Source organism: Callithrix jacchus, chromosome 6 (genome assembly GCF_049354715.1).
Source record: "Callithrix jacchus isolate 240 chromosome 6, calJac240_pri, whole genome shotgun sequence".
In the NCBI taxonomy this organism is placed as follows: Eukaryota; Metazoa; Chordata; class Mammalia; order Primates; family Cebidae; genus Callithrix; species Callithrix jacchus.
The window spans coordinates 116,092,251-116,103,615 of NC_133507.1; the positions used below are offsets into that span (position 1 = coordinate 116,092,251).

Here is an 11,365-nt window from a genome sequence, read left to right on the forward strand (position 1 = left end):
CTACTCAGGAGGCTGAGGCAGGAAAATTGCCTGAACCCAGGAGGCAGAGGTTGCGGTGAGCCGAGAACTTGCCATTGCACTCCAGCCTGGGTAACAAGAGTGAAACTCTGTCTCAAAAACAAAAAAAATCTGGAGACCAGAGATGCTGGAGAGGATATGGAGAAATAGGAACACTTTTGCCCTGTTGGTGGGAGTGTAAATTAGTTCAACTATTGTGGAAGACAGTGTGGCAGTTCCTCAAGGACCTAGAAATAGAAATTCCATTTGACCCAGCAATCCCATTACTGGGTATGTATCCAAAGGATTATAAATCATTCCATTATAAGGGCACATGCACACAAATGTTCATTCCAGCACAGTTTACAATAGCAAAGACCTGGAACCAACCCAAATGCCCATTAATGATAGACTGGACAGGGAAAATGTGGCACATATACACCATGGAATATTATGTAGCCATCAAAAATGATGAGTTTGTATCCTTTGTAGGGACATGGATGAACCTGGAAATCATCATTCTCAGCAAACTGACACAAGAGCAGAAAATTAAACGCCACATGTTCTCACTCATTGGTGGGTGTTGAACAATGAGAACACATGGACACAGGGAGGGGAGCACTACACACTGGGGTCTGTTGTGGGGAAACAGGGGAGGGACAGCAGGGGGTGGGGAGTTGGGGAGAGATAGCATGGGGAGAAATGCCAGATATAGGGAATGGGGAGGAAGGCAGCAAATCACACTGCCACATGTGTACCTATGCAACAATCTTGCATGTTCTTCACATGTACCCCAAAACCTAACATGCAGTAAAAAAAAATAAACATTTTAAAAATAATAAAATAAAATATAAAATTTGTTCTAAAAAATTAAATTGTCTCTTTTATAAGTTAAAAAGAAAAGAAAAGTAAACCAGTTTAACAAAAAAAAAATCTTCATAATGTAGACCCTGTCACAACCAAAGTTGTAGTAGTTTCAAGTTTGAGGGAAAAAAAAAGAACACGTTTTATGAAGGTCAATTACTTCTTAGACACTCCAAATAAAGATAAGGGTCTCTTTTGAATTATGTGTTTATTTGTGATGTTAGTTAAATTTATATTTAAATTGTTTCATTTGTAAATATAATTAAATAATGGTAAATTCCTGAAATGAGTTACCCTGAAAAATTGAGTGACCTTCAATTAAAAATATAAAATCCTTCCAAGGAATGACATTGATATGGTTTAGCTCTGTGTCTTCCAAATCTCATCTTGAATTGTAATACCTGTGTTTCAAGGGAGAGCTATGTAATCCCCAGGTGTTGAGGGAGGGAGGTGATTGGATCATAGGGGTGGTTTCTCCCATGCTGTTCTCGTGATAGTGAGTGAATTCTCATGAGATCTGATGCTTTTATAAGGGGCTCATCTATCTTAGCTTTCTCTTCTCTCTCACCTGCCACCATGTAAGATGTGCATGCTTCCCCTTCTGCCATGACTGTAAGTTTCCTAAGGCCTTCCCTGACATGTTGACCTGTGAGTCAATTGAACCTCTTTCCTTCATAAATTACCCAGTCTCAGGTGTAGTATCTTAATAACAGTGTGAAAATGAACTAATATAGACACCCATCCAGATCTGCGGTCTTTGTGAACCCTTGTAAGTCTAGTTAACACTTGACCTCTGCTGCCTTCAGCCTTATTATTCTAAATATGACTTTAAATTCAGTCACATTTCCAAATTTGTATTAACATATAGTACTGTCTTTTACAAGACCCATGTAAAATTGTTTCAGTGCATGGAAAGCAAATACTTTTAGTAATATTATTATTGTTTCCTTTAGTTTTTAATTCTCTTGTTATTAAAATGAAATATGTAGCAAAATATGTCTCTACCTTCTCTCTTTTCAAATAGGATCATTTCGTCTCTTTTCTGTTTCTGTCAGCCTATGAACTTATTCTTCCTGAAAGAGCCATATAAATTGGAAAGAGTAAAAAATCATCATTGTTCTTGTTGTTTTAAAGTGAGTCAATATTATTTTAATTAAAAGCTACCAGGATGGTATACCAACAAACAGCAGTATCGAAATCCACCAGTTTGTATCCGTTTGTATCCACAAGCAATTTATGGTGATTAACCTGAATAAATTGGAATTGTAAACTGCCATATCTAATTATTTCATATTGTTTGTTACCCATTTGGATAAAAAAGTTTAAAGTGTACTTTGGGTTAGTTATTTTTTATCAAGGAATTATTTGTTTTTGTGAACATTTAAATTGTTTTCATTTTGTAAGTAATAATTGTTTCATTAAAATAAATTTCTAAGATTTAAAGTGCTTATTATTATAATATGCACATTTTTAAGACATATATACAACGAAGCTGAATTACTCAGGGAAACAATATAGAGCTCTAATTTCCCTGAATCCTAGATAACACTGGACAGTACATAATTCTTTATCTTTAATATTATATTATAATCAATGCCTAATACGTTTTACATGTAAAAACAATATTTTTTGTCAAGATTTAAGCATTCTTATCTACCACAAATATTGCTTTTGCCACTGTATTATTTGTTTTTTCCTTATATAGAATTACTGTGCAAGTTTTGTATTTTTAATCGTGATATTTTATATTAAATTATATATTTAGATATCTAAATAACATAATTACTTTATGTATATAGGTAAATGTTTTATTGTGCTTCTATTGTGTCTAACTGGAATACATGTATTTCAAAATAAATTAAAAGAAAGGAAAATGGTTTTCTGGTGTGAGAAAAGTATAGCATCAATTTGTTATACCAGGTATGCATCAATAATATAACTTTAATCAACTTCATGTGCTTCTTTAATTTTCAAATATTTATTGCACACTTATAAAGTCAGATACTATGCTAGCAATACCAAAAACAGGCACAGTGTCTTCCTGAAAAAAATTGGAAAAAGAAAGAAAACGTTACTCAAATAAGCAGACCAATGAAAGGTAAAATGGTATTTTTGACAGATGCTACAAGTTTATACACAATCCTATGAAGATTTGTAAAATGGGTATTTAACCTAGAAATTATTTCCTTTTCATTTATAACAAAATACTATAATTTTTTTTACCTGAAACTAAAACCTAGCCAAACCTCAAACATTTGTTTCCCATAGCAACCATCTATGTTAAAGAGTAGACAAAGGGAAAAATCTTATGCAACAAAACTATTATCTTTAACTCTTAGGGGAACTTAAAATCTATCAAGTATAAATTTACTAGTGTAAATATAACGTCAATTTTAAAGATGATGAAAGTATCTTAAATGTAATAAGCAGATAATACAACTTAATTAGAGTTAAATTTCTAAAATAGCCACAGTACTTTAAATATTTAAAAAGGAAACTAAAGAACTAAAATCATAAATGCATCCTTTTAAGACTTTTTCTCCAATGTTACTTTTAAACTTGCTAACATGAATCAGATCTCCTTATCAACCAAAACATCATAATTTAGAGCTTTTTGTTTGTTTGTTTACCTTTTCCTGCTTATACTAGAATTTTAAAAGTTAAGTTGCTGTTTCCTTTTTCTTGCTCAAATTCCATTCCAGGAATGGCAGGCAGTTGCTCCACTCTCCTCAGTCATTCACCATGCAGGTGACTTTTATCACGTTTCTCTTCCATCCCCTGGTTATGGTTCTTATCTGCATTGACAAAGCTGGGCTTCAGGTATGCCCATGTCCAGCTCACAAGAAGGCAAGTGTAGTTGTGTACCTCTAGGGCTTTAAAACACAGACCCAAAAGTAACACAGGTTATTTCTGCTCCAGTTACACTGAAAATACCTTAGTCATGTAACCATATTGCAGGAAGGAGAGAGCTGGGAAACAGTCTCCAGCTGGTGGGCAAATGCCTAACTATAACTTTATTTCTTCAAAAAAAGAAGAGAAACAAATATAGGTGCACATTTAGCAGTTTCTCCCATGAAGCTCCCTCATACTAAATGTAATTATGCTTAAAATATTTACCTATCATCAGATAGATGATCTTTTAAAAGAACAACACCACGATTTGCCCTTACCATCTTATTTTTGTCACCTACCATGTTAATTCATTTTATAAATATTTATTGATGAATATATATTAGTACAGTAGTAGGTGTGTAGGATATAAAGAATTATATGTTAAGAGTTCTAGACTTCCAGAAGGTTGTCATCTATTTGAAACTGGTATGTGCCAATTGCAGTGGCAGATGATTTAACAAGTTTGCCATTGAAAGAGTTTAAAATATATCACTCTAGCATATTAAGTATTTAAGTTAAAGGTACTTAAAAAAACAAGTGCAAAAAGATCAATCTGACCTTCGTGCTGTTTCTTAAAAACAGAAGATGAAATTCCCATGTGGAAGATGCCCTCCTAAACTAGAAAGATGCCACATACTTACTTCAATGACAGTAAATTGAAACAGAATTTTGAATAGACATTGCAAAAAAATTCTTAACCTATAAAGATCTCCACAATTTAGTTGCTTCTTCACAACTTACTACTCCATGTCCAATTCAGTGTGTAAATAATTGAGTTTAACTTATTTTCTGGAATTTCATTTTCTTATGAAGGCTCCCATGCCATGTAAAACTTGTACTATGATTTTCTCCTGTTAATCTATGTTATGACATTTTAATTCCCAATCCTAGCCAAGATTCTAAGAGAATGAAGGTGGAACTTTTCCACTCCTACATTTTGTGGCAACCCAGATAGGACCCTAAAAGGCTGGGATATCACCCTGTGTCAGAGCCTGCAAATGGGATCCTGAGAAGGCTGACAAGTCAGCAGAAGGTAGGAATTCTTACCAGAATCAGCTCTCCTGGATCTCTTCTATAGAGATCTCTATGGAGATCTCTTCTATATGGCCAGTTAAGAGTAAAGTAAAAAAATGTTTCTTTGTTCATTCTTTTCCAAATTTGGATTGGCAGGAGAAAAACACTTAAAAGAATTGATTCTTTGAAATGTGACTCTCTTGAGAATTTGCTTCTTGGTACTCACCAATTATTGATCTACAGCCTTCCAGGAATAGTCCTTGTTTTCTTTTGTCTGTCTTGCTATGTGATTTGTCATAAGGAGGAAACACATAATAAAATGTTCCTTTCATCTTGAGAGCTTGGCTTTGTGACCAGTGAAAATACTCTCTCTGGTTTCTAGCCCGTGGGGGGTTACAATTTATTGGGCTTGCATCAGGTGGCTTGCCAGCAGACTAGAGCCCCAAATACAAAGTGTCTTTTTGCCTGAACATGCCAGCAGTCCTTGGTGTTTGTATTAATGAAGTACTTAGTACCTTCATTGCCTTGGTAACAACGAAGGTACTCAGTTTCTGAGGCTATATTTAAGAGAACCTTTGGATCTTGAGGGGAACAGCATCTTTTGCACCCCTGGAAAGAAACTTCTGGCATCCATGGTTAAACAACAAAGGGCTTTTTGGTTTGCAGCCATAAAAAAGGCTTATTGGTAGCCGGGCGTGGTGGCACATGCCTGTAATCCAAGCTACTTGGGAGGCTGAGGCAGGAGAGTCACTTCAACCCAGAAGGCAGAGGTTGTGGTGAGCTGAGATCGCGCCACTGCATTCCAGCCTGGGCAACAAGAGTGAAACTCAATCAGAAAAAAAAAAAAAAAAAAAAAAGACATATTGAGTTTGAGTCACGAAGTAGATATACTTTTGGAGATTTGGACTTTTGCATCCAAAAGTTTTGTTGTTTGGTTTTTGTTTTTTTTTTTTTTAGAGCACTCTCATCTTAAGCAATTGTCTTATTGGTACCTATGGGAAAATTTGACTTAAAAGAAGAAAATAAGCATCTATATAAATTAAGCATTTTTTTCAGAAAAATAGGAACTAACCTAAAAGTTTTTCAAGTTCACATTATCTGGGATAACCTTTGGTAAATAAAAAAGCTAGTTTAAGTTGTCGGTTTAATTGAAACAGGCACATCTTCAAAGTTGTCAATATTAAATATAATGCAGACATACAACTTCTACCTGAATTTACTAATTAAAAAACATACATATATTTAAGATTATAAAAGTATAAATTCAGCCTGAGAATGACATGTAAAATGAATAAATAATTTCTTAATGTATGTCAAACATATCAATAAAAATGTTGTTTTGTTTTGTTTTGTTTCTGGAGACAGTCTTGCTCTGTCACACAGACTGGAGTGCAATGGCACGATCTCAGCTCACAGCAACCTCTGCCTCTTGGTTCAAGAGATTCTCCTGTCTCAGCCTCCTGAGTAGCTAAGACAGATACTCACTACCATGCCCAGCTAATATTTGTATTTTTAGTAGAGACAGTGTTTCACCATGTTGACCAGGCTGGTCTGGAACTCCTGACCTCAGGTGATCCACCTACCTCAGCCTCCCAGAGTGCTGGAATTATAGGTGTGAGCCACCAGGCCCAGCCAAAAAAGGTGTTAAAAAGCCATATGATTTTACTTTTAGGTTCCTCGCTTCTGCGATTTTTAAAATACTTGCCTGATTTATCTGCAGGCTAAAATAATTTAAGATAATGACTAGCTTTGTTTACTGTCTCACAAAGTTTTCAGGACCAATTTAAACATAAATTATCAAAACCAAGTAAATTAATAAATGTAAATATAAGTGGGACAAACATTTATAAATAGAATTTTAAACTATGTTTTATAAAATATGTCCTCTTAAAAATTCAAAATCTTTGGTAACTTAACCTTAAAGTTATACTCTGTTAAGTTAAATGATGAGTATTTGTTGAATCACTAAATTACCTTCAAATAAGACATATGTTGAAACATTAACTGCTAAACATAAGTTTAATCTATATACTTTGGCTTCTTATTGTAGAAGAAAAAAACATATTTGGATCTGTTGTTAAAAATGTCCTGTGTTGTATTGAAAACTTGTGCCCTGAGGAAGCGTGTATTTTTTAAAATAATAAAGTAGATCAGGCATGGTGGTTTACATCTATAATCTCAGCACTTTGGGAGGCCAAAGCAAGAGAATGGCTTCAGCCCAGGAATGTGAGATGAGCCTGGGCAACATAGCAACACCCCATTTCTACAAAAAAAAAAAAGAAAGAAAGAAAAGAAGCCCCCATCATGGAGCCCCAGGAGAGCACGGGGACCGAAGTCCTGTGCTCCTTCTCAGGCAAGCTTAGAAGCAAAATTAAGAGACATCAGATTCTGGGCTTCTGCGGGATATTTTGCAGAAGACTGTGATGCATCCTCTATGTGTGAAGCATCCTCTGTGTGTGAAGCACCCGCCGTCAGTCAAGTATACCCAGTGCTTTCTCTCAGAGCTCAACAAGAAGCAGGAGGCTGTCCACCCGGAGCCTCTGGACAAGCTGTACGAGGCGCTGGCGGAGATCCTGACGGACGAGGAGTGCACCCAGGGCCACTGGAGCTATCTGCTGCCCTTGGGAAACTCGGTCATGCTCTCCGAGAGCACAGCCATCAACTCACACGGCACCACGGGCCTGGTCACATGGGACGCCGCCCTCTACCTTGCAGAATGGGCCACCCAGAACCCGGCAGCCTTCACTCACAGGACCGTCCTAAAGCTTGGCAGTGATGGTGCTGGCCTCAGGCCTGGCCATCTGCAAGATGTGCTGTCCCCGCGCATACATCTTCAGCGACTGTCAGAGCCGAGTCCTCGAGCATCTCCAAGGGAAAGTCCTTCTCAACGGCCTCTCCTTAGAGGCAGACGTCATTGCCAACGGCGACAGCCCCAGGGCGACAGTGGCCCAGCCGGATGGGACTCAGCTCTCTGCCTTCCAGCCATTGTCGTCACAGAGGCAGTGCCCAGCCCCGGGCGCCCTGTGCAGGCGGTGTCCTTGTAGCTCCATCCAGCTTCTGCCTCCGGGAAAAGACGTGCCCTGTTGCCCGGAAGCCATCGTGTCACTGGTCGGGGTCCTGCGGAGGCTGGCTGCCTGCTGCAAGCACCAGGACGCTCCTGAGGTCTACGTGGCCTTCACCGTCCGCAACCCAGAGATGGGCCAGCTGTTTACCACCGAGCTAGGCCGGGGCGGGATCAGCTGGAAAGCAGAACCTTCGTCACTACCAGAAACTCCCTACGAAGAGGACTTGGAGATGGCAATTCCGAAACTCATACTATAGGCCTCACACACGCTTTCCAACGTGATTGTGAGAATCAAGTCGCTATGGGCAGACTTTTTTTTTTTTTTTTTTTTTTAATTTTTTATTGGATTATAGGTTTTGGGGTACATGAGCAGAGCATGCAAGACAGTTGCGTAGGTACACACATGGCAGTGTGCTTTGCTTTTCTTCTCCCCTTCACCCACATTTGGCATTTCTCCCCAGGCTATCCCTCCCCACTTCCCCCTCCCACTGACCCTCCCCTTTTCCCCCCAATGCAAAAATCACAAGCATTCGTCTACACCAATAACAGACTTAAAGAAAGCCAAATCAAGAGCGAACTGCCATTCGCAATTGCTACAAAAAGAATAAAATACCTTGGAATACAACTCACAAGGAACGTAAGGGACCTCTTCAAGGAGAACTACAAACCACTGCTCAACGAAATCAGAGAGGACACAAACAGATGGAGAAACATTCCATGTTCATGGTTAGGAAGAATTAATATCGTGAAAATGGCTATACTGCACAAAGTAATTTACAGAATCAACGCTATCCCCATCAAGCTACCATTGACTTTCTTCACAGAACTGGAAAAAACCACCATGAACTTCATATGGAACCAAAAGAGAGCCCGCATAGCCAAGTTAATTCTAAGCAAAAAGAACACAGCGGGGGGCATCACACTACCGGATTTCAAACTATACTACAAGGCTACAGTAATCAAAACAGCATGGTACTGGTACCAAAACAGAGATATAGACCAATGGAACAAAACAGAGGCACCGGAGGCAACACAACATACATACAACTATACAATCTTTGATAAACCTGACAAAAACAAACAATGGGGCAAGGATTCCATGTTTAACAAATGGTGTTGGGAAAACTGGCTAGCCATGTGCAGAAAGCAGAAACTGGACCCCTTCCTGACACCTTACACTAAAATTAACTCCAGATGGATTAAAGACTTAAACATAAGACCTGGCACCATAAAAACCCTAGAAGGAAATCTAGGCACAACTATCCAGGACATAGGAGTAGGCAAGGACTTCATGAACAAAACACCAAGAGCATTGGCAACAAAAGCCAAAATAGACAAATGGGACCTAATGAAACTCCACAGCTTCTGCACGGCAAAAGAAACAGTCACTAGAGTGGATCGGCAACCAACAGAATGGGAAAAAATTTTCGCAGTCTACCCATCTGACAAAGGGCTGATATCCAGAATTTACAAACAACTCAAGCAGATTTACAGGAAAAAAACAAACAAGCCCATTCAAAAGTGGGCAAAGGATATGAACAGATACTTTACGAAAGAAGACATATATGAGGCCAACAATCATATGAAAAAATGCTCATCGTCACTGGTCATCAGAGAGATGCAAATCAAAACCACATTGAGATACCATCTCACGCCAGTTAGAATGGCGATCATTAAAAAATCTGGAGACAACAGATGCTGGAGAGGATGTGGAGAGAAAGGAACACTTTTACACTGTTGGTGGGAGTGTAAATTAGTTCAACCATTGTGGAAGACAGTGTGGCGATTCCTCAAGGCCTTAGAAATAGAAATTCCATTTGACCCAGCAATCCCATTACTGGGTATATATCCAAAAGACTATAAATCGTTCTACTATAAGGACACATGTACACGAATGTTCATTGCAGCACTGTTTACAATAGCAAAGACCTGGAATCAACCCAAATGCCCATTGATAATAGACTGGATTGGAAAAATGTGGCACATATACACCATGGAATATTATGCAGCAATCAGAAATGATGAGTTCGTGTCGTTTGTAGGGACATGGATGAATCTGGAAAACATCATCCTCAGCAAACTGACACAAGAACAGAAAATGAAACACCGCATATTCTCACTCATAGGTGGGTGATGAAAAATGAGAACACATGGACACAGGGAGGGGAGTACTAAACACTGGGGTCTATTGGGCAGACTTTTTATATGGGAAAGTGGATAAAACTTACATTGGATGGGAATGTTTGAAGAACGTTAAATTCCAAATCAGGAACCACAAACTACCTTCTAATAAGATATCAGCTGTCTAAGCGTGTGTGTTTCCCCTTTCTGCCAGCAGTTCTGGTTCTTAAGAAAATCACCATAGGCCAGGCTTGGTGGCTCATGCCTGTGATCCTGGCACCTGGGGCAGCAAAAGCAAGTGGATCACAGAGTCAGGAGTTCAAAACCAGCCTGACCAACATAGTGAGGCCCCATCTCTACTAAAAATACAAAAAAAAAAATTAGCCAGGTGTGATGATGCATGCCCATCATCCCAGCTACTCAGGAAGCTGAGGCAGAAGAATCGCTTGAACCAGAGAGGTGGAGGTTGCAGTGAGCCGAAATCGTGCCATTGTGCTCCAGCCTGGTCGAGGAGCTAACAGAGGAGACTCTGTCTCGAAAAAAAAAAGAAAAAGAAAACAAAGGCGGAGGGGGGCAGGTGGATCATGAGGTCAGGAGATTGAGACCATCCTGGCCAACATGGTGAAACCCTGTCTCTACTAAAATACAAGAAATTAGCCTGGAGTGGTGGCATGCTCCTGTAATCCCAGCTACTCAGGAGGCTGCGGCAGGAGAGTCACTTGAACTGGGAGGCTGAGGTTGCAGTGAGCCAAGATCGTGCCACTGTACTCCAGCCTGGTGACAGAGCAAGACTCCAGAAACGAAAGAAAGGAAAGAAAAAGAGAATTAAGAAATAAAAAAAGAGAAAGGGAGGGAGGGAGGGAAGAAAGAAGGAGGGAAGGAAGGAACGAAGGAAGGAAGGAAGGAAGGAAGGAAGGAAGGAAGGAAGGAAGGAAGGAAGGAAGGAAGGAGAAAGACAAAAATCTGGCTCCAAAAAAAGGCATTTTTTGTGCAAATATGTGTATATCAAGTAAAAATAAGAAACTGTATAATAAGTTATTTACAAATCTGTAAAAGTTCTGTAAAAAACTAGAAACTGCTTACTTTCTAGTTTTCTAGTTTTCACTAGAAATTGAAGTCACAAAGGTTAAAGAATTCTAGTTAATATGTGTTTAAAACTACTAGAAGCATTCGTGGAATCAACTCTATATACAAAGGGCACAAGAAAAATAAGATATATTTTGTATAATTTTCAAAAAAAACTATGACATATAAAAGATGGATTTTTGTCAAAAAACAGTTATTTTGTTTTAATTTGGAAGTTATTCAGAATGAATTGATAAAGAATAAAAACTTAATGGAGCTAAAAAGCTGGAAAAAGAACAGATGAGAGAATCTTATATAATCAAGCTAACTACACTAAATAAACTTCTC

General features: G+C 38.5%; 1 long non-coding RNA gene and 1 pseudogene across 1 annotated transcript; one reads left to right on the forward strand and one right to left on the reverse strand.

Moving 5' to 3' along the window:
• Positions 1-2,787: 2,787 nt before the first annotated feature.
• Positions 2,788-6,595, reverse strand: LOC144576819 (uncharacterized). Its single transcript, XR_013519372.1, has 3 exons — positions 4,994-6,595; positions 3,492-3,734; positions 2,788-2,902 (listed from the first exon to the last, which is right to left on the reverse strand). It is a non-coding gene; the product is annotated as an uncharacterized LOC144576819 (long non-coding RNA).
• Positions 6,596-6,850: 255 nt separating this feature from the next.
• On the forward strand, positions 6,851-9,623 carry LOC100387126 (protein-lysine N-methyltransferase EEF2KMT-like; annotated as a pseudogene).
• Positions 9,624-11,365: the final 1,742 nt, after the last annotated feature.